Raw genomic sequence first — 23,062 nt, forward strand, 5'->3', positions numbered from 1 at the left:
AGCGGATTAACCGTGATAAACAAGGGTTTACTGTATAACTGTGCGGAGAATATTTATAAACAGTGTGGGAGAGTTTCTATGGGCTTAAAATATATAAAAATAACCATAAAAACATATGGTTTCTATTTCACGGATTTTCACCTATCGCGGGGGGTTCTGAAACACAACCCCCGCGATCGAGGAGGGATTACTGTACTGCTCTTCTTCATGCAAGAAATTAATCTATCTGCTAAAAATGTGAAAACAGTTCCAGTGAAGGTTTTGAGATGGGTCACATTGAAAATGACTACAATAAAACATATTCTGACATGCATTATTAATTATTAGGTAATTTCTCTAATAGGCTCAGGGAACTAAACCTCCTGGGATCTCATGTTTAAAACAGTGCTTAGACTACATACTGAAATTTTGCTTACACTTATACGACAAAAACAGAGTATGCACAAAAAAAAGGATTTATGTCACACTCCAGGTTCCTTTATAAATCTCAGATCAGTCTAAAACTTTGTGTTCATGCATGTGCTTTTACTCATTCCACATTATTTTTATCCAGTAACCATTTATGGCTTTTTTGAATATTCATAATCTAATCACCATATAAATTTGTTTTGACTGATGTCCATGAAAGCTAGGGGGCACCACTAAGCCCCAAACCCCAATCACGAATACACAAAACAGTTCAAATAAAGGTTTATTTATTACAAGAATACCTTGTACAAACAATAAACAGGTCATCTCTCCTTCTTTCACTCTTCCCAATCTTTTCACCACACTGCTACTCCTCCAAGACGAGTGTGTCCTTCTTTCCTCTCAGCTCCAACTCTGGTTCATTGAGCAGTGACAGCAGGCTTCTTTTATCCTGCAACCAGGAGTGCTTCCATATCATGGTCCAGAAGCACTTTTAGGTGAGGTGGAAGCCCAACAAAGTAGGGCTCCGCAATCCCTACAGCACCCCCTAGCAGCGCCCACGGAACCCAAAAGGGCTGTGCTAAACTCCACCTCCCATGAGGCCATATGGGAATCTGAGGCACTGCTGCAACTTTGAAGAGCTGCCATCTATCACTCTGGGAGAGATAATGCCCTGTACAGTACCTGTTTTTTTTTTTTTTTTCCTTTTTATTAATTTTATTGCAATCCATACAAAGCAATCAAGTTTTTACTAAAAGAAAAATTGAGTTAAGAACAGATCGATCCCCACCCCTGAGAGAGAGAGCAAGCCAAACGGCGTGAAATTTAAGGCTTGTAAACATACCTAAATTAATAAATTCTCTGTGCTTTATGAGCTTATTTTAAAATATTACTGATTAGATCCTGCCATGTTTTGAAAAAAGTCTGTACGGTTCCTCTAACTGAGTATTTGATTTTTTTCAATTTCAAATAGTATAACACATTGGTTTCCCAATGACTTAAAAGAGGAGAGTTTGAGTTCTTCCAGTTTATCAGAATAAGTCTGCGTGCCAAAAGAGTAGTGAATGCAATCACAATTTGTTTGTCTTTCTCCACTTTAAGCCCCTCTGGAAGAATGCCAAACTCAGCTGTTAATGGGTTAGGAGGGATTGTGAGTCCAAGGCTGTCTGAAAGGTAATTAAAAATTTTTGTCCAGAATAATGTTAATTTGGTGCAGGCCCAGAACATGTGACCCAGTGAGGCTGGGACTTGGTTGCAGCGTTCCCAGGTTGGATCTTGCCCTGGAAACATTTTAGTCAAGACAGATGTGCTCGATATATAATTTTAAGTTGTATAATTGTATGCTTTGCGAATATGGAGCTCGAGTGAATTCTCTGCATTGCTACTTTCCACTTCTTTTCTGATATATTAATTGAGAGATCTTTTTCCCAGTTGTCCTCTTGGATCTTTGCAAAGGAGTGATTTTAAAATAATTTTATATATTGTAGAGATGGAGTCATCTGCATATAATGAAATTTTCTGTTCCAGTCCTTCTCTGCTAATCCCCTTTATCTGATCAGCATTTCGACAATGTATTGCCAGTGGTTCAATGGCAATCACAAACAGCAGCGGTGACAAGGGGCATCCTTGTCTAGTACCACGTTCTAGTTTAAAGTAGTCTGAGCAAATGTTGTTGATGCAAACTGAAGCTTCTGGGTTAGTACACAGTAATTTAATCCATGCACAAATGTTCGGGCCAAACCCAAACTTCTCCAATGTAGTAAAAAGGTATTTCCATTCAATCATGTCGAATGCTTGTTCTGCATCCAATGAAAATAATATTTCTGGGGTGTTTGATTTAGTTGGTGAGTATATTACATTAAACAGGCATCGAAGATTTGAAGATAAGTGTCAGCCCCTAATAAATCCAGTTTGGTCTTGTGATATTACCGAGGGGAGCACTTTCTCCATTCCTCTATCTATGATTTTAGAGAGTATTTTAACGTTGTTATTCAGAAGTGAAATTGGTCTGTATGATGCACATTGTAATAAGTCCTTATTTTGTTTTGGAAAAACGGTGATTAGTGCTTGGTGAAAGGTTAGAGGAAGAGATTGGTTATCTCTGGCTTCTGTAAATGTTGCTAATAGGAGGGGAGCTAGCTGAGTGGAGAATTTCTTGTAAAAATCTGCAGGGTAGCCATCAGGGCCTGCTGCTTTCCCACCTTGGAGTGACTTTATATCATCTAGTAATTCTGCCCTGTACCTGTTCTTTCTTCCCAGTCCTTTCTTTATGAAGGCGTCCTGCTCAGGTAAGGGTCCTAGCTATCCGCACACATCTTTACAACAAACCACAGGAGCACAGAGAAAACAAATCCTCAGTGAATGTGAACTTGAGATATTACTGACTTAAATGGAGACCATTTTGCTGATTTCTCAGCGGGAGTCAAAAATAAAAGATAAACAGATAAAGAGTGACAGCTGCAAAGTGAAGAAAGCAAATTCAAAATTATTTTGCTTAGTAAATGTCAGTGTTGCACTACACACAAGTCTCTTTACACAAGCATCAAAATGTCTTTGAATTGCCATTGAATTGTTGCCTTGTGGGACAGGGTCTGGGACATCTGTGCACTCGTCTTGTTATATTTCTGGTGGTAGAGGCAGTCCACGTTTCAGCACTATACTGTGCACTGCTGCACCATCCATCACAATGCAGCAAACCTTTGTGAGGCTGTACAGCAGTCTGGCCGGCCACACAAAGAGTGAGTATTCAGGATTCACAATGATTTCTTGGCTCATGATAGTGACTAGTTTATAAGCCATTTCAGACTTCCTAAAGTTGTCCTTGTGGAGTTGTGTGCTGAATTGGACCCTACCTTACAGAGTCACCATGCCGAAATCACATAATTCCTGTTCCATTACAGGTTTTAACACCCATAGGCTTATTTTGGCAACAGGCAGTTTTTTAACATAAACTGGCTGACTGTTCAGCAATGCCACAATCATCCCTAAGCCATGTCATGGCTTCTGAATAGGATGGTGTAATCAATGCATGAAGTGAAACTAAATAACTGCCAGTGTACTTCTTCTTGTGTCTACTTATTCTTACTCTTTATGATGCGCTGTAAAACACATATACTGTAGTTCCTCTGGAGTTATTTCGAACATGCTTAAAATATGTGCAAGATCAGAGTGTGATGTGTCAGTATGCATCCTCTATTTTCTGGACAAACAGGGAAGTGCTGGCACTTCAAACACTAAGTATAATTAAGATGCTGTCAGATACATTTTTACAGTTAGGTGAAATCGCTGAGATTAAAAGTCAGTGTGTGATTTCAGTTAGTTGTGGTAGCTTCCAACCAACTACTGAGTTATGCAGCTCAAGGTGGAAACTTTATAAATAATTTTTAAAAAGTATCTGGATGAGACATTTGGTCAGCTGCATGCTAGCTGGACTAAATAATCATTCTTTTTTATATCTATTAATTATTCAGACATCTACCTTTGTAAATTTAACAGCTATATAAATTGTTGTCTTGTGTTGTATTTGTGTACGAAAGTGTCAACTAATAGTAATGACAAAGTAAATATTTGATTTAGTTCTAAAATTCTTCCACAAAAACACAGAAAATGTGCAAAAAACATCCAAGCACTGTGAGAAGAACTGAAACTTGTGCGTAAGGAAGCTTATATTGATTTTGCTTTCATGTAAATGGAAATTTGATGATGATGATGATAAAAATTTGCTACTGAGTTAAGTTCAAATTCTGATTTTATGATGTTCAAAACATAGACAAAACTTGATTTTAACATGATAACTTCTTAAAACATTGATCTATCGTTTTCAAACAAGAGGCATCATGTTTGTCTTGTTACAGGCTCCAGGCATATTGCTTTTGGTCCAGTAGTTTTTTTCATATCCTTCAAAAACAGTTTGAACAATGTTCAACAAAAACTGCCATAGAAATTGTTTGATTTAACTGAGATTTTTACAGTCTGCTCCATTTAATAATTTTTTTGCATTAGTAGTTTTAGAGAAACATAATTTATTTAAGTGTATATGTACACATACACAGAGGCAAGCACACACTAACACACACTCAAAGAAATTTAAAAGCGAACATAGATGACAGCTTGTTTCTCATACCGGGTCACATGTTGGATGAAATAAATAAATGTACACAAAAACACACACACACACATCTAGATCTGTAAAGGTTAATGTGGACACTCCTGTACCAATCTGTCTATCTGTGGAGCTTGTTTACTTCATTTGACCCAATCTGTTTAGTTCCAAATTAATTATTATTTAAGTTGTTCATGTCATTCAATTTCCTGTTCATTTTACTCTATATTTATTTATGTATATAACACATGTAAGTTAATTTACTCATATATATTATTTTACAGTACAATTGGTGCTATTATATTGTAAATCATTCCATTGAATGATTTCCCACAGGATCACTAAAGTGAAATTTACATGAAAGTACTGTATGTATTATTCCTTACTGATTTTTTTCCTTTATATTCAGGCAGGTTCCTCTGAGAATAGCATTTTAAGTACGGTGTCAAAGATATCATGAGCACATGGCAAAATCTGATGCAAAGAGTGAGTTGCTCTCACCCAAACTCACTCATCCACATTACTATATGTCTTGGGGCTATGTGACTAAATCCTATTTAACAGGGGTAAATCCTTATATACATTGATACAGCATACAACTATTACACAAAGGTAGTTTTAATACATTATCAGTTCTCTGTGATGTCCAAATGCCTATAATATAATACAGTATATGCACTGCACACACCTTTTCATGAGAGAAGGACTATTATTTTGATGTCACTCTATTGTAAAATCTTACAAACATGCACAAGTTTACAATGGGGAAATTTTTGGAGCCTTCAATGAAAATGAGAAGACCTTTTAGTCTTTGCATACAAGCTGGCAATAAAAAAGAAAGGGTGGAATCAAATCCCATGAACAAGGATGCTTAAATAGATTTCAGGGTAAAATGCCATTCTATCCTGTCGTTGCTCCACGTGTCAAATAAAATCTAGAAAATATGCAGACATGATCTACTTCATGGAAAGTGAACATACTGTTCAAATTAAAAGAATGTTTAGTCAGCCATCTGGTACTCTTTGTATTTGTCGATCTGATTATTTTCTGCATGTTTCATTGTTGGTTATGTTTCTTTTCATGATTTAAGCATCATTTACTTGCAAGTCTAGATTTGGATGGTAAATCTGCATAATGGACAGGTAACATATAAATATGAACAAGTCTACAGTCCTAGGATTTATTTACTGTATAATACCAGAAACTGAGAGCGTAGACATCTGTATTTCTATACTAGACCCCTGTCAAGAGACATCCTTCTGTCAGTCTCAGAAATGCAACAATGGTCTAAAAAAGTGACTACCATCCCAATCTTTTAACGCAAATTCAAACTTATTACAGAAAATGTCAAAACAACTTGCATAATACTTCATTAATCATTCTATAAGTTGTTCAAGGCCTTTAGTCAAATCTATTCATATGTCTACAAAATTAAACTAATAAAAAGCAGTTTGAACTGTAAACAGTTATTTTTATTCGTATTCATGAACACAGTAAAAACATATAATTAGAATATTAATATGTCAATATGTATAAAAATGAAAAGTAATTTAATTAAAATTTAACAAATTACACAATACTTACATGTATACAATATTGTTGTAATTCTGTTTAACATGTAAATATTTAGTCAGTCTAATATTTTAAAAGTATATGTAAATAAAATAACAACACATATTCACTGACTTACATTTAAAATTATACTACATTTTTTTCCTCTTAGTTTTTTTTTTTTTTTATCTAAAACTTTGCCTAGTCCCATCATTTGTACTCTTTTTTGAGTGTGTGCCTATTCGTCCAGCAGTAGTCCACCATTATAATCACATCCCAACGTCCCTAACACCTTGTTTCCATGCCCTTGATATCTTGATGAAATCTTTCACACTACTATTCACTCATTGTTCCAAAAATTTCAGGAAAAAAATCCAATTTGGATCTTTACTGTTACTGAAAAAACATGTTGAATGATACACAAGTCTCTTGTACCAGGTCATTCATCACATCATCAAATTCTGCCTCAGGAATCAGTTTTCTAATATCAGGTGCAGCACAAATGCCCTCTTTAAATTTAGCCTCAGATAAACCTAGAAACGTTTATCACAAATCCATCAAACAGGTTTCTATCTTTTGAGAGGGTTTTGACAAACTCCTTCATTAAGCCAAGCTCAATATGAAATGGTGGTACTTACCTGACTAGGTCTGGTGATGTTTTTAGCACTATGTTGTAGCTTTTTTCTGCCTAGTCATTCCTTCAGAGTCTAATGCAAACCCTTGGCTCTACTGTCCCATTCACAGAGAAGACATGGGAATTTGGTAGGACACACAGAAATATCAGATCTCCATATATGAACCAACGGTGCTCATTGTAGGTAATAGGTATAGGTTTCTTTCAAATGCACAGAATAAGCAATGGGTATTGATGTATATTTATTACTCTTTTTAGATTTATTTTAGATTAGTATGTAAATAGTATTCATTCTTCTGAAATGTAATCTCTGCTAAATTTCTGCACTAGATCACTAGTGTCACTGCAGTAAACCATGGATCCTTCTTTCTTGAAATATGCTGCAAATGCTTCTTCTGTATTTTGGTACCAAAGGTTGAGTCTGGATGTAATAACTTCTTGTCTTTCAATTTGGATTCCAAGAGCTCTGCATCAACTTTGGGAATGCCTAGATATTTTACTAAATTGTTAAGCTCATCCTAAATGAATACTTGTGGCTCATTACTTGAACATGTTGGGACAAATTTTTCATTGTCACCTGAAATACTATCTACCTCTGAATAAGTTACTACAGAATAAAGACTGTCACGCAAAGTAGGAATTTGTACATCATGTCCATGTGGTACAGGTGTTATTGCTGACAGAAGATTAGGATAAAAATTTCTTTTTGTTATATCCATGAATTTTGCAGGAACAGAAATAACGATTGTAACTATGGTTATTGGGATTCCTTGACATCATTGGAATAGTAAATGCAAGTGTCTTCTTACCTTTTGACCAAGGTCTCAGTTCCTTAACAAAATAGAGCAGACTCTGTGATAGGGCCCATTGTCATGCCTGGGTTCCCTGCAGCTGGCGTCATCTCCTTGAACCCAGGTCATTGATAATCATGTGCCACGATGGACTAGTGCTATGAGGACACACATAAAGGCTAGTGCAAAGTGCATTGTGCTTCTTATTCCACACAATAAAGTGTCCAAAACAAAGTGCAGTGCAGCTTCTTTTTTAAATAAATTATCCAATAAATATTCTGATAAAAACAAATGCTCCAAGGGAGTTAAAATCAGAAATCAATAAATGAAAAAATAAAATGGATTTTTAACATCAAAAAGATACATTTAAATGCTACTCTCTCTTGAGCATCAGTGCTTATCTTCATTTCTCCAATCCTACTCACCCAACAACCATGTATGTGCAGAGAGAGCCGGGACATGGACATGCACAGTCAATCTTTTAAAATGCCCAAGTTTTAAAATGACCATTGAAGACCTCTGACTGCTTCTGCTACCTGAATGCTCAGCAACTTGCTCCTTTAGCGACATTCACTCACTCTCCATGGGGTCAACTCCCAACCGCCATACCTCCTGTTCTCTTCCCCAGTCTATACTCCAAACCCCTGCTCTCTGCTCCATAAACTTTCTCTCTAAATCCAACCCACTGCCAGGATCATGTATGTAACACTATTCTCAAATTTGTACTAGATGTTAACAAGCTTTCAGATGTTGTCCCAAAAATTGCAGAAACATTGCTGACAGCAAAGGCCTTAGTGAAATATGTGAAGCAAGCAGGTCTAGTATGCCAGCTGACAAAAACAGCTAAGAGTATACAAAGTAAATCGTGGTCAGTGAGAACATTATGATGTCGGGTTCAGGCTTCAGACTTGCTAGCTCAGTCAAGGCAGGGTCAGGTCGGGCCACAGGGTTCAGGCTTTAATATCAGACCTCTTAAGTGAACTAATGATCAGCAATTTTCCTATTAAAATACTGGTACTGCATGAAATTGCCGTAGCTGACCTACCCCACCATGCCTGAGACGCACTGTTTTCATTCACTAACATCTGTACCATCATGGACTCATATCATGCCCAACCACACCCACTGTTTGTCTTGGTTACCGCTCACAAATACTGATGGAATTCCTAAGGCAAATATTTTGAATAAGTATACTTGAAGTAGAATGTCTCAGGAATTTGACTTTATAAGAAGTCATGAATAAGTCTGCATAAATTTTATTCAATTTGAACACATTTTACAAAACATGAAAAAGGCAGGAACATATCAAAGCCAATGAAATCATAAAGTATTTTTTAATTCTGTAAACTAGACTCAATGTGGAGGTAATCTAAATAATCTAAAGAAAATAGGAGGAAATAATGTGACATGGTATAACAATAGTTAGTATAATGGCACAGTTAGTGTAACCTGGATTTTGTAATAACCATGAAGAATTTTTCAAGTAAGTCCTGATATACAAGGTGTAGGTAGAATGTCAGAGACTAGTTGTTTTGTTTTAAGGGCATATCAGAAGGATCTTAAAAAGATGTCAGTAAAGAAAGAACAGAAATCGGTAACCAAAGTCTGCAGGAAAATAATAAACTCAAAGTTGTTAAACAAGGCTAAGTTAAGAGCAGATTCCGAATAAAACATATTTTGCCTAAGTCTTCCTTTTCTTATCATAAAGTTTGGATGCCATTAAAACTTCAAAGCAATGTTTCTTCTTAATGTGACGTGTATATCAAGTACCTAGCTACATGTAATGTCAGAACAGGTGCATAAAATGGTATAGACAGCAACGTCACCGCTGTAACGGTAAATATATAAAAAAAGAATTGTTTGCTCAGTGCTGACAAGGTAAAATTCATGTCATGTCTGTCCATTCTCCTACAGACTACATGAGATTTTTCTTTAGTCTTGTCATATTTCTCATATTCCAAAGATACTGTAGGCATGTTGCTTCAACTGGTAACGCTATATTGTGAAACTATGAATGACTGGGAGTGTGTGTATGCCTAGCAATGAGCTGGCATCCAAGACAGAACTGGCACCTAAACCTACCGGGACAGTCTTTGGCTCATTGTTACTGCATAAAGGCTAAAGCAGGTTTTGAAAAAAATGAATAGAAACTCAAATTGCTGACAAAAAAGTGGCCACAATGAAAATTAATAATATTAAATATGAAATTTCAGAATCAATCTGACCTTCATTAATGTGTAAGAAAGTAATGCATTGGGAAAACCTAATCAAAAGTATCATAAAATGCAGAAGGGCAACCAGCCATGATTCAAGCACCTTAAAATGTCACAAACAGAAAAGATGAGTATCATAGGCCAAATGTAGAGGTGAGAGGAATAAATGATGTGCAGGGACTGGTGCTGTTGTGGGAGGAAATTGACTAAAGTTGTCACTTTCTTTCTGACATCTCCATGTTCTCCGTTTCTGCCTAGATTTTCTCCAACTGCTCTGCTTTTCTCCAAAATCTTAAAGACATATTAGGCTGTTAATGACTCTAAATTAAACCCCAACTAATAAACATGCCTTGTGATAAATTTGATTCCTGCCTTACATGGAATTTTTTGGTGAATAGTCCAGGCCTACAGTGATCTTATAGAGTAACAAGCATGTTTGAACAATTAAAAAATAGATTAACAATACATTTATCTTTCTTCTTTTGGTATATGCTTTTGCTTCCCGTGAATCTACAATGGATTATGCTGATTCACATGGATAGAGACAAAATGGTACTGAGGTATGTGTGCTGTGCAAGATTTATGTCCACATAAATTCTGGTGTAATGTAAAGTATGTACTAGGGCAAACTTATTCTGCCATCCTTATAGTACCTCAATATGAGCAAGAAGCAGTGGGTGAATTAGCCCATTGTAATTAGCAGGTCTTTGCTACTCTCCAGCGTTAGTTGAACAAAGAAATCTTCATCTGGAACTTTAGAATCTCTCTCTCTCTCTCTCTCTCTCATCTCATCTATCTGTATGTCTGTCTGCTTTTCACGAGAAAACTACTTAACGAATTTAGATCGGGTTTTTTGGTATAATTTGCCGGTTGATTTTGCGACTTCTCTCATTCCATTACGTATTATAGTTTTCTTGCAGTACCGATTTATTTGCACAAATCCGAGAGACATGCAGTGGGCCAAGGGGAGGGGGGCCTTACCTTGGGGTGTGTACCTTACCTCCACTTACCTAGCAAACAAGAGAACTACTTAACAGATTTAGATTGTGTTTTTTTCCATAATTTGCTGGAACATTTGATTTTGTGACTTCTCTCATCGCACTAAGAATCATAGTTCACTTGCAGGAGCGATATATTTGCGCTAATCCAAGACAGAGGTTGCAGGCCGAGGGGAGGGGGAAGCGTGACGTCAGGAGTGGGGAGCCTGGGAGGGCCCTCCTCACTGTCCTTTTTCACTAATACGTGGGCAGAGCCATGGGGCACGGCTAGTTTAATAATATTAAGAGAATGCTGTCAGTGAAGATATACATAACATAGGCAAATTGCTTTATACACAGATAAGAAAACAAATGCCATGATGACTAGTAGTTATTAACAGCATCACAAGGAAGTTCCACTTTTCAAGACACATAAAAAACCACAGTATGTATGAAAGAGTACTGCAACTCCACTCAGATCCATTCCCTCTGAATGCTGACTCCCTTTAAAGTGCACTTCTCCTGCCATCTGGGAACTAATGTCCTCTCTGTAGCATTGCCACAGGTTCATCATAATAATGGGCTTGTTTATTGAACAATAAACAGCAACACCGTACTCTAACATGACTTCATTTTTCCTGTTTTTATAGATAACAAGAAATACCTCTAGAATAAAAGAGTAAGAGCTGGGAGCAAGAAGCGTCTACTCCCATATTGCCGTCATCCTGAACACATTTGCTATCACAGTATCGGCAATTGCCATCTAACTCTTTGTAATTTCTGAGATGATTTCTCCACACTGGCAAGCACCAAGACATTATTAGTTTTTATGAAAGTCTCTGTCCACTTTCTTGAATCATCTTGATTTAAAGGATATGCTTCTCTTTTTTGCAAGCCGTCGCCATACACTTAAGCATCTAGGCCTATGTGGCCCAAGTGATGTATAACACTATAACATGTTTAAAAATTCAGGGACCCTGCCACAGTATTGATTTTCAGTCATTCAGAATCTGCCAGGTTAAATAGGAGTGCTCCCAGACTCCCTGGGACACCCCATGTTTCACTCCTTGATGAAGTCTATGAAGAAGACACATTTTAAAGCAAAATACATATGCTTTAGGTTTTTTAATAACCTCCTCAAATCAAAAACTGAATTTCTGTGTATGATGGGGGCACTTTTGTGTGTTATTCGAAATCAAAACAAACAGTCTAAAAAACAACCTCTTTATCTAAAATTTGTTTACAGATTAAATGCAATTGGAAGGACATAAAGTATTAACACAAAATAAAAAAAAAAAAAACTAGAAATGTAATTCAGAGGCTATCATTTTTGAAGCCAGAAAGGAAGATGTTAGGCCATTTGCTCAGAACTGTATGTGGATCCCCCAGATAATGCTGCCACACTGGGCAGCAATACATTGCTAAAGAGCAAGACATAACTAGGGATAGAATGACCATCTGTCCTTCAAAGCCTGTAGCAAGACAAACCTGGTGTACCCCAAAGCCTACTGCTGATACCAGTCAGACTGAAAGTACTAGCCTTCTGCTTCCTATCACGATCCTTTCATTCTAAGCACATGGCCATTTAACAACTGTCTCCACATTGTGTGTTCCTCTAACCATTGCTTCCACAGTTTCAGTGTTTACTAGTAGTTCCTAATCTGAAATACAATTACCATGGATCCTAAAGTGTGAACTATCCTCTGTCCACTGTTTAATAACTCTGGTACTTGAAGTAAATCACCTGCCACAAGTGTGGACCTTCCCTGTTCAGGAAAGCTTTGGCTGCACACATCTTCTTCCTTAGTATTTCTATATTATCCCTTTTATCGTGGCCCCTTTATGCCAGCTCACTGTACAAGCAGGTAGTCACAAGATGAAGAAATAAAAACTCTCACCCAAAATTTCTTCTTTTGCATTAATAATACTGTTAATTCCCTATATATAAATATCAGAGTGCATATAATGCCACTTCTTCACTGCAATTAATGAGAGCTATTTTGTAGTTTCTCACTCTTGCCATGAAACGCACCCTATAAAAAATGTGCTGATTAGTGGTGCAAATAGTAGTTAGGAATCTTGCTGTCTCTGGGTGGGAGAAGACAAGGTTCTCATCACCCTTCTTTTTCTTGTATCAGCTAGCATTCTTCTTCTTCTTCTGTCTGTCACAACATCAATAAATTTTCACTTAAAGCATGGGTCAACAACCACCTGCCAGAGGCTTTTTCTTGTTTCAAAACACTAAGCTGCCTTTTAGAAGCTTTTTTCCTTTTCTTTAGTCCATTAAACATTATGTTCCATGTTTTTCCATTTTCTGAAGCTTCAAGTAGAATGTAGAAACAGAGCAATTGTAGGTGCAGTTTATCTTAAAACCCCTGCCTACCTAGATAAGGTTATTTCTTGATGTTAATGGGATCAGCAGTCACGCAGGAAATTAAAGTCCCACACCACAGTCAGGCTACCTCACTAATGAGCTGACAGAGAAAGAAAAAGAGAAGGCTTTACTGTGAGAAGTCCTAGATTCTATTAAAAAGACATGTCTTCAAAATAAATAAAGTAAAACAATGTGCGACTGGCAGCAGTCAATCATCATAAAAAAACACCCATCCCAGAATTTGTGTATTAAATCGGAGAGCCGTCCAAAAAAGTTAAAAAACAGCATATCTTTCACACTGTTGAACAGGCTTATCATCTCATGCAGGTGCCAACTTGTCACTAATTTCCACTTTTTGTCCAATTTATATTCCTTCGCCTTGCATTTTTATAGCAGATTAGACATCAAAAACGAGGATCTTAATGAGGCTTTGTTTACGACAGAGATGTGGCAGGAACATTAAAGAGCTTAATGCACAATTCCTGCTTTTGTTTGCTTTTAACTAGATTCTCAGAGGGGGGGAAATGTAGAAATGTAGCAATCTGGGAACAATTAAGAAAGGAAAAACAGTTAAAAATAAAAATAAAGGAAGACCCAAATGCAAAACGCATCAGCAAGAAACACTCAGGGAAGTTGTACTTTTAACAGCAGGGCTAAAAGATGCTAAAAAAAGAAAATATAGTTTTTTCAACATGCAATTAGGTACAAACTAAATTATTTTTTTTCAGAAGGATGGCTCTGTAAAAATTAGTACACTACAGTTGGGTTTGGTTCATTTTCTTCAGCTTCTATAGACAACTTAGGATATTCAACAACTGAGGCTCAAAATTACAAAGACTGGAATACTGACAGGCCATCACCAAGCAGCAACTAGCATCACACAGTTTGAGAGACATGCCAGGACATTGAATGCTAGAGACACAGAATTACTGTTCTTTCTAACAAACCAGTGCCAATACATGCTGGCAAAAGTGTCTAATCTTTGCCCTGGGATGTGTGGGGTCAAATGATTTGCAGCCTCTTCTGCTGCCTTGCTAGAATTGTGCGAATGCTTTAATCCTGTTACAGCATATATTTTTCCTCACACATATGTGCTGTACATGAACAGGATGCGTATTCAGCATTGTTTTGAGTCAATTGATCTACTATTGTTAGTTCTTGGTTGTGTTGGGGTTATATGACAAATTGTTCTTAATATTTCCTAAACAAATTTTTTTTTAAAATAAGTACCAGATAGAGAGTGAAAATCTTTATTTAAATCTCAGACTAAAATCGTTGAACACAACAGACCATGACGGATAGCAGGTTATTGTTGACCTTTGCCGATAACTTGAAGTGACAGCTAAGGATTGTTATCAATATAGTCTACAGATAATACAACCATGGGGTTATCTTTAGTGTATTGTTAATACTGAGTAGATTTTAATTCACTGTTCGTTCAAACAAACCAGTGCCAATGCACGCTGGCAAAAGTATTAAATGTTTGCTCTGGGTTATTTAAAGTCAGATCATTTGCAGCCTCTTCTGCTGCCTTACCAGCAGCATTTGGCATGTGATTTAATTCTATTACTGCATACTGTATGAGTTCTCTCACACACACATGTTTAACTTATTAAAGCAACAATTAGGGAGCACTTTTCCTCTTCCACTCATATCTACAAAAGGTACGTAACATTTTGGTTTCTTTGCTTGCATTACTTTTTTTTTTTCAAAAATCAAATAACCAACCTGTAACAGTCTCTAGCAGTGGGAGAAGTAAATAGATGTTGCAAAAGTTTGCACAAACAGCTGCAGTGAAGTCATATTTCTGGACACGCACACCACTCTGGAGGCATTTCAATGACATACAGTACATATGGGATCTGTTTAGGCATCAGTATAGTGGCTGTGCCTTCCTGTTCTGTTTATCAAAATGCTAGTAAGAATTACATTTGTCAGAGTCCCACATTAACTTTAAAAGGATGTCTTAATGATAAAAATGCAGTGTGGAAGATGACACGGACACTGACAGGTGGGCACGTTGCAATCACCCAACACACGTTTATTATACAAGTCATATTTACAAAAGTGCACTCAAACCCCAAAGTCCCCAAAAGTCCTGGCCAACACACAATGCCTCACTTTCTCTTCAGGCCGCCTCCTTGCCTCCTCCAAGACCTTGTCCTTCTTCTCTCCCGACTCAGCCATCATATGAAGGGTGGCGGCCCCTTTTATACACACCCGGATGTGCTCTAGGTGCTTCCCGTCAATCTTCCACCGGGAAGCACTCCGGGTGTCCCTGTTCCTCTTCCCCCCAGCACTTCCGGGTGTGGCGGAAGTGCTGAGGTCCAGGGTTCCACAGGCTTTGAGGCGCCCCCTGGCAGTGACCACGGGCCCCTACAGGGTTGAGCTTCAAAGCTCTGTACCCGTGGACCCCATAGGTACCAGGGCGGTCACCACCACGTGATCTGGGGGAGGTGTAAGCCCTCCTCCGGTTCTCCTGGGTGTCCCGGCCAGGTCACCCCCCCAGCCATCTCCGACAGCAGATATAACTTTACTTTGCAAATACAAGGCCCAAAAGATATGAACCAACTTATCTATAACTCCACACACCTACATCACCTTTCACAAGTCGCCTCTAGCAAATCTTCTGTCAGCCACAGTGACACCTTTTAGTCATCTCTACCATAGAGATCTGTAACAGAATCCTTTCAAATTCCACATCCCGAGCCTACCCCACAATTAAGTAGAAGCTCTTTCAGATGTCAGAGTCTAATTTAGTTCTAATTAATGGGTATTCCAAGGGCTTCCTTATTACCTGGTTGGATCTCCTACATCTGTTTAGCTGATCTAACTGACAACTGAGGTTTTCTTGATGGACAAATGCACAGAACTTAAAGCCTCATAAAGGCAAGTCAGTTACACAGTTGATCACTGAGCTTTGCCCCAAAGTACTTTGGTACCAGAGTAAATTCACGTTTAAACATAGTCATTGGAATACACAATCGATAATTAATAGCAGAAATAACAATTTGCCATTTATATTTACTGTTGCATTTACTATTCATTACAAGAGAAGGTAATTTTTGAGCACTGTAAACATACCTAAGAGAACTTGATAATCTAAAAAGTTGTTAATTTCCAAAGTAATATTTCTGTAACCTGAATAACTTGAAGTTGCATTAACAAAACATTTTTGTATAGTTACACATACCGCAAATGAATGGGAGAGCGCCAGAACCGGAGATGAAAAACACTCCTGTTTGAGAAGCCTGGTTCCATGTCAGTACTGGGTGTGGTGGTGTATGTAATTACATATATCAGGGACCTTGCAATCTCCCATTCGTTCCCAACAAGTGCCTAGCTAATATTTTACAGTGCCTAAGTGTGCTCTGCCCAAGTCTGTCTACCATTTACCAATAAATAACTGGTATTGTACCTGATCCCCACATTTTCCCTGCGCTTATTATTATGTCCTGGTATTCCTGATCTAGGTAAGGCTTCTATCAAGAGGAAAATGGTTCTGTTTATATGGTTCTAGCAATACTAGGGTATACCAAATCATCAATATCATAATCTCTGAAAGACATTCTCCAACAACAATGAAACCGATATCCAATAGGCTTTACAAGAACTGAAAGCTGGTATATGCCACGGTTGGGAGCAAAGCAAGAATAATGCATCTTGCACTACATAAAGAATAAACAAACAAGGCAAATGTAAAAATATACAGTTGTGCTTGAAAGTTTGTGAACCCTTTAGAATTTTCTATATTTCTGCATAAATATGACCTAAAACATCATCAGATTTTTCACTCAAGTCCTAAAAGTAGATAAAGAGAAACCAGTTAAACAAATGAGACAAACATATTATACTTGGTCATTTATTGAGAACATTAGAACACTCTAGACGAGAACAGGCCATTCAGCCCAACAAAGCTCGCCAGTCCTATCCACTTGTTTCCTCCAAGAAAACATCAAGTCGAGTTTTGAAAGTCCCTAACTTCTTACTGTCTACCACACTACTTGGTAGCTTATTCCAAGTGTCTATCGTTCTTTGTGTAAAGAAAAACTTCCTAATGTTTGTTAGGAAGTTTAAAATAATAAATTAGATAAAATAGTTACATTTTAATAAACTTCCTAATTTATTGAGAAAAATGATTGAATATTACATATTTGTGAGTGGCAAAAGTATGTGAACCTCTAGGATTAGCAGTTAGTTTGAAGGTGAAATTAGAGTCAGGTGTTTTCAATCAATGGGATGACAATCAGGTGTGAGTGGGCACCCTGTGTTATTTAAAGAACAGGGATCTATCAAAGTCTGCTCTTTACAACACGTTTGTGGAAGTGTATCATGGCACGAACAAAGGAGATTTCTGAGGACCTCGGAAAAAGAGTTGTTGATGCTCACCAGGCTGGAAAAGATTACAAAACCATCTCTAAAGAGTTTGAACTCCACCAATCCACAGTCAGACAGAAGTGGTCGACCAACAAAGATCACTCCAAGAGGAAGTCATGTAATAGTCCGTGAGGTCATAAAGGACCCCAGGGTAACTTCTAAGCAACTGAAAGCCTCTCTCACATTGGCTAATGTTCATGTTCATGAGTCCACCATCAGGAGAACACTGAACAACAATGGTGTGCATTGCAGGGTTGCAAGGAGAAAGCCACTGCTCCAAAAAACACATTGCTGCTCGTCTGCTAAAGATCACGTGGACAAACCAGAAGGCTACTGGAAGAATGCTTTGTGGACGGATGAGACCAAAATAGAACTTTTTGGTTTAAATGAAAAGCGTTATGTATGGAGAAAGGAAAACACTGCACTCCAGCATAAGAACCTTATCCCATCTGTGAAACATGGTGGTGGTAGTATCATGGTTTGGGCCTGTTTTGCTGCATCTGGGCCAGGACAGCTTGCCTTCATTGATGGAACAATGAATTCTGAATTATATCAGAGAATTCTAAAGGAAAATGTCAGGACATCTGTCCATGAACTGAATCTCAAGAGAAAGTGGGTCATGCAGCAAGACAACGACCCTAACCACACAAGTTGTTCTATCAAAGAATGGTTAAAGAAGAATAAATTTAATGTTTTGGAATTGCCAAGTCAAAGTCCTGACCTTAATCCAATTGAAATGTTGTGGAAGGACCTGAAGCGAGCAGTTAATGTGAGGAAACCCACCAACATCCCAGAGTTGAAGCTGTTCTGTACGGAGGAATGGGCTAAAATTCCTCCAAGCCAGTGTGCAGGAATGATCAAAAGTTACCGGAAACGTTTAGTTGCAGTTATTGCTGCAAAGGGGGATACACACCAGATACTGAAACCAAAGGTTCACATACTTTTGCCACTCACAAATATGTAATATTCTATAATTTTCCTTAATAAAAAAATGAACAAGTATAATATTTTTGTCTCATTTGTTTAACTGGTTTCTCTTTATCTACTTTTACCACTTAAATGAAAATCTGATGATGCTTTAGGTCATATTTATGCAGAAATATAGAACATTCTGAAGGGTTCACAAACTTTCAAGCACAACTGTAATAACAGCAATTTTTAAATTATACTTATTAACTATTAATTTTTGTATACTCATTTCTCTGTCACTAGGAGCTAGTGTGGACAGTACACCAAATAATATGATTAATGTAATATCATTATTTGTAGTAGTAGTAGTAGTATTAGTGTATGCATGTAAAGTAGCATGCTTCTCATCCCTACTTTTAGGGTTTTGTCCCTCAGTAATACTAGGGTGTTGTACCGTGTTAGCCATTATGAATGTAGTGAGAAGTCAAGCAAAATGACACCTTTTATTGGCTAACTAAAAAGATTACAATATGCAAGCTTTCGAGGCAACTCAGGCTCCTTCTTCAGGCAAGATATAATTGTTCCTCAATTGTTTAGTAAGGATACCAATCTTTGTATACTTAAGTGCCTATTCTTTTTCTTTTACAGCCTTGGTTTTGGCTGTTTTCTGCTACTTTGATTTAACTGGCCATAACTTCATGTTAATACACTTACTATTCATAACCCAAATTGAAAGGGCAGACATTTCTTTTTAACAATTTTTATATCAGCACAATGAGTTTCTCTATGTTCTCTGAATAAATTACATTACCGTAGCTTACAAAATGTAACACATTTTTACAAAAAATTTACTTTGATTGTTATTTTTAGTGCCACATGCTGAAATTCTAAGCATTATGAACATAACAAAACATTTATTTATGAACCACTTAAGATAAATTGTTACTAAATGGACACAATTAATATATATAGTTTTACAATTCTGACATTGCAGAAAACAAAAATGATTCTTTTTCTCTGTTTTAATTGTTTTAAATTATTCATAGCATCAACATACTTTATTCAAAACTTCTGTTCTGTAAATCAAGAACAAGGTCAGGCATTTTTCTTTCAGAATATACAGTAAATATCTGTTTACTGAATTGCACAATGCAAAAACATTACAAAACAATAAACTGCAAAATATCAACAAAAAATGCATGATATATAATTTCCGTTATCATGGAGTAACCTGGAGAACAGACAAAATTAAAATTATGTGTGAGGAAAAGAAAAAATGTAGCTGCATATGTTAAGCAGCTTTGTGTGCACATTGTCTCCATGTTGCCCTTTTTAATACCCTAAACATAACCTCATGATTAAGTATCAAGGGAACAGAAGATTCAACTTTTTTTAAGAAATCAAAACCTACTTGGTACAACTTGTACACTTGTTTTGGTGCAGACACTATAACTACAAAGAATACTGAGAAAAACACACACACACAGAAGCAATAATGTCTTATGAAAATAAGAAAAAAAAATGATAAATAAAAAATGCACCCAATGCAAAAAGCTTTAACTACAGCAACAACCCCAGGGCCACTAAAATAATGCAGTAATGCCTCTTTAGAAATTCAATTTTCAATCTCTGTGGGCATCTCTATAACATTTCAGAGTGTTTTGTTTCTTTTTTCTTAATTTGTGAACACCAATTTACATTATTTAAAATAAGACACATCTAATTACTCTGATTATGATAACACTTATAACAACTTTTGTTGCAATAGTTTGGCTGAATTTCACCCCCATAAAAAAAAATAAACATTTATAAATTGTCCTGTATTAGCTTTGCCAAACAGATTAAAAGTTTAAGATTAAAATTTTTAAAAGACTATCACAAAAACTAGGTTACGAAACACAGCTGTGAAATGTTAATTAAAGATGGCAAATTTTAGAATAATCACTAATCTGACATCAAACATCAGCATTACTGCCTGGCTAAAGAACTTAAAGCTGCATTCAAATGGTTACAGATCACTGCCAGAAAGTTGCCCTCTGTGATGGTATTTTAAGGAGCTTCTTTTACTCTTTTCATGCATATCCAAATAACCCTAAGACAGATAATTTCACCTTGAAATAAATTATTTAATATTGCCAAATTTCTCCTTCTATTATATGTTGTTGCCTAGCTACTCTGTTTAAAATGTGGCTTTTTTCATTGGTTTTCCTATATAAAAAGAGAATTTTCAGTCAGGCTTTCCTTGATTTTGGACATCATCTTCCACTGTTTCTCCGTCTCTGTAATTTTGCCTATCAGATGGCTCTTGCAGTCCTCCTCTTGCTTCTTAACAGGCATCTTAGCTTTGTGATGGATGTCCGGCAAGAGGTGCCGGCCCTCACCCCCAGGCCGCCAGGAGGAGCTCTTCCGACAGCATGGACGTGCCCCGAGTTCCAGCAGGGCCTCATGGACTTTGTAGTTTTTATACACAGCCCTGCTGGATACCTTGGGGACCACAAGGAGTCGCTGTAGCGAGGCTCGTAGACTCTTACTTGCCCTATAACCTGGAAGTGTGTCCTGGTCACACGAACGGGAGGAATGACATACTTCCAGGTTGAAGAAAAAGAGAAGTTTTACCTGACCCGGAAGTGATAGAAGGTCAAGGACTATAAAGGACTGTGGGAAATCCCAGACGGACGAGCTGAGTTGGGAGGCAGGGTGGCTAAGCGTCTGGGAGTTTGGAGGATTGTGATTGATTATTGTTTATTTGATTATTAGAGTATTGGGGAGTGGAGGGTGCTTTGTGCACATTATTATTATAATAAATAATAACTGGACTTTTTATCTGGTGTCTGACGTGGTGTCTGAGGGTACAAAGGTGCGAGAAAGTCCTAATCTGTCACAGTTTATAAGATTGCACCTTCAAGCATTTAAAGAGTAAAGAATATGGTAGTATGCTAGAAGATGACTGGGAATCTGGAATAGCTATCATCAAACAATAAGAACTTGGAAGAATGTTTTCAGGAAAACATAAAAGATCTACAGCTTTCTGATTTTCCACAAGCATACTTGTATATGTTGCCATGTCAAACATGTTTCAGGTTTTTAGGGATAAGGTTAGAAAGTAAAATGATTGAATTATTTTGCTTTTATATTTTGTTAGGGGGAAGATTAAAAATGTAGAAATTTTATTATTCAGGTTGCAATGCAGACATAACAGTTTAAAGCACTGCAATCTAGTTTCCCTTTAGTGGTTGTTATATTTATTTTTCAGACAGAAATCATCAAATCCAAAAAGGTTTTACTTAAGAGAAAGCTATGAAAAGACATGGGTTAGTGAAACACTTTTTTTTCTTTGATTTTACTTAAAAAATCAGTAAACAGCCCATCCAAATAAAAAATCTCCTGTCTCTTCTGTCTCACTCCGCTGTAACTTCCAAATAAGCACCAAAAACATGCAAGAAGTGTTGTTGACAGGCAGTTTTCCATTACCATGGTGGAAACCTTAAAGCCATGTTTACACAACCACTCTCAAGTGACCTTATTCAGATTTTTAAACCACATGGTTTCTAATTTTTTGAGATCTGATATAGGTGACTTCTTCATGTGCTACTGATTTATATGTCAGTATTGATTACCTATATCCAGCATGAGTTTAAAAATATCCAATCCGATTTTTGTTCAAGGATGTGGCTATATTTTTGTGCTTGTGACTCATTAAAATAATCACAGCTAACACAGCGAACAATCAGTGGTGCAGCAAGGAAACAACAGTCTTAATAACTCTCTAGGCTGTGCTGACTCACAATATTTAGAAAATATGCTCTTTTCAGAGAATGAAGAAAATTGAAGAGCTTAGCAGGGGAAAAATGTTTACATCTTACCTGTGTCACTAAGTCATAAACATGCACATTATATGAATGTCTATATAAATGTTCAGGTCAAATTAAGACTGTGTAATGTAAACAGCCCCAGCAATAGAACAGATTTCTTCACCAATTCCGATTCAAGCATTGAGACATTATTGTACAGGCACAACCTTAGTTACTGAAATCCCAGCTAGAAGTGAGGGTTGCTCTTGAACACAGATAAAAGAAATTCCAAATGCTCAAAAAACACAATTACTGGATACCGAATATTCATAATCACCTAGAGTTTTTTTTACATATATAAATTGTGTTTTATAAGGAGAAACAAAAGTGAAATATGCAGTTTGGCAATAAACAAGGGAAGTCACTGTATTAATCCAAATTTTAGAAAGCTGACTGAAACCAAGACCAAATGGAACAAAAAGCATGAATAGAATGAAAACAATAAAACATATTTTTCATCATAAATGCAGGAAAACAACGATGATCTTGCAAAAAACAAAAAAAAAATGCATAAACAATAAAGAAAAGGTGCTAAATACAAAGGGAAAAAACAAGGAAAACAGCAAAAAAGTAAGATAATAAACGGAAAGGTAAAACTAATGAACTGCAGGCTGAAATCAAACATGTTGTGTAGGACCAATGTAATATAAGTCATTTCTCCATGTTGTTTTGTATTTCACTTTAGGTTAGTGACAAGTATAGATGATACATTAGGTGATAAAACTGCAGTGGGCAAATGCTTCTAAATATAAATGCATCAGCAGCTAAGTTTTCTGTTATGCAAGGCAACATGGCTAGAAACGTATACATTTGTTGCAGATTACATCATACAATGCACTCTTTTAGTGCATGCAATCATTGGCTAGACTGCTAGC

The 23,062-nt window shown here is 36.8% G+C and overlaps 1 protein-coding gene across 6 annotated transcripts in view; it reads right to left on the minus strand.

Moving 5' to 3' along the window:
* LOC120532652 (inactive N-acetylated-alpha-linked acidic dipeptidase-like protein 2) overlaps positions 1 to 23,062 on the minus strand; it is a 2,009,486-nt gene that overhangs the window by 553,037 nt on the left and 1,433,387 nt on the right. The window lies entirely within an intron of this gene.

The sequence above is a fragment of the Polypterus senegalus genome, chromosome 1 (assembly GCF_016835505.1).
Source record: "Polypterus senegalus isolate Bchr_013 chromosome 1, ASM1683550v1, whole genome shotgun sequence".
Classification (NCBI taxonomy): Eukaryota; Metazoa; Chordata; class Cladistia; order Polypteriformes; family Polypteridae; genus Polypterus; species Polypterus senegalus.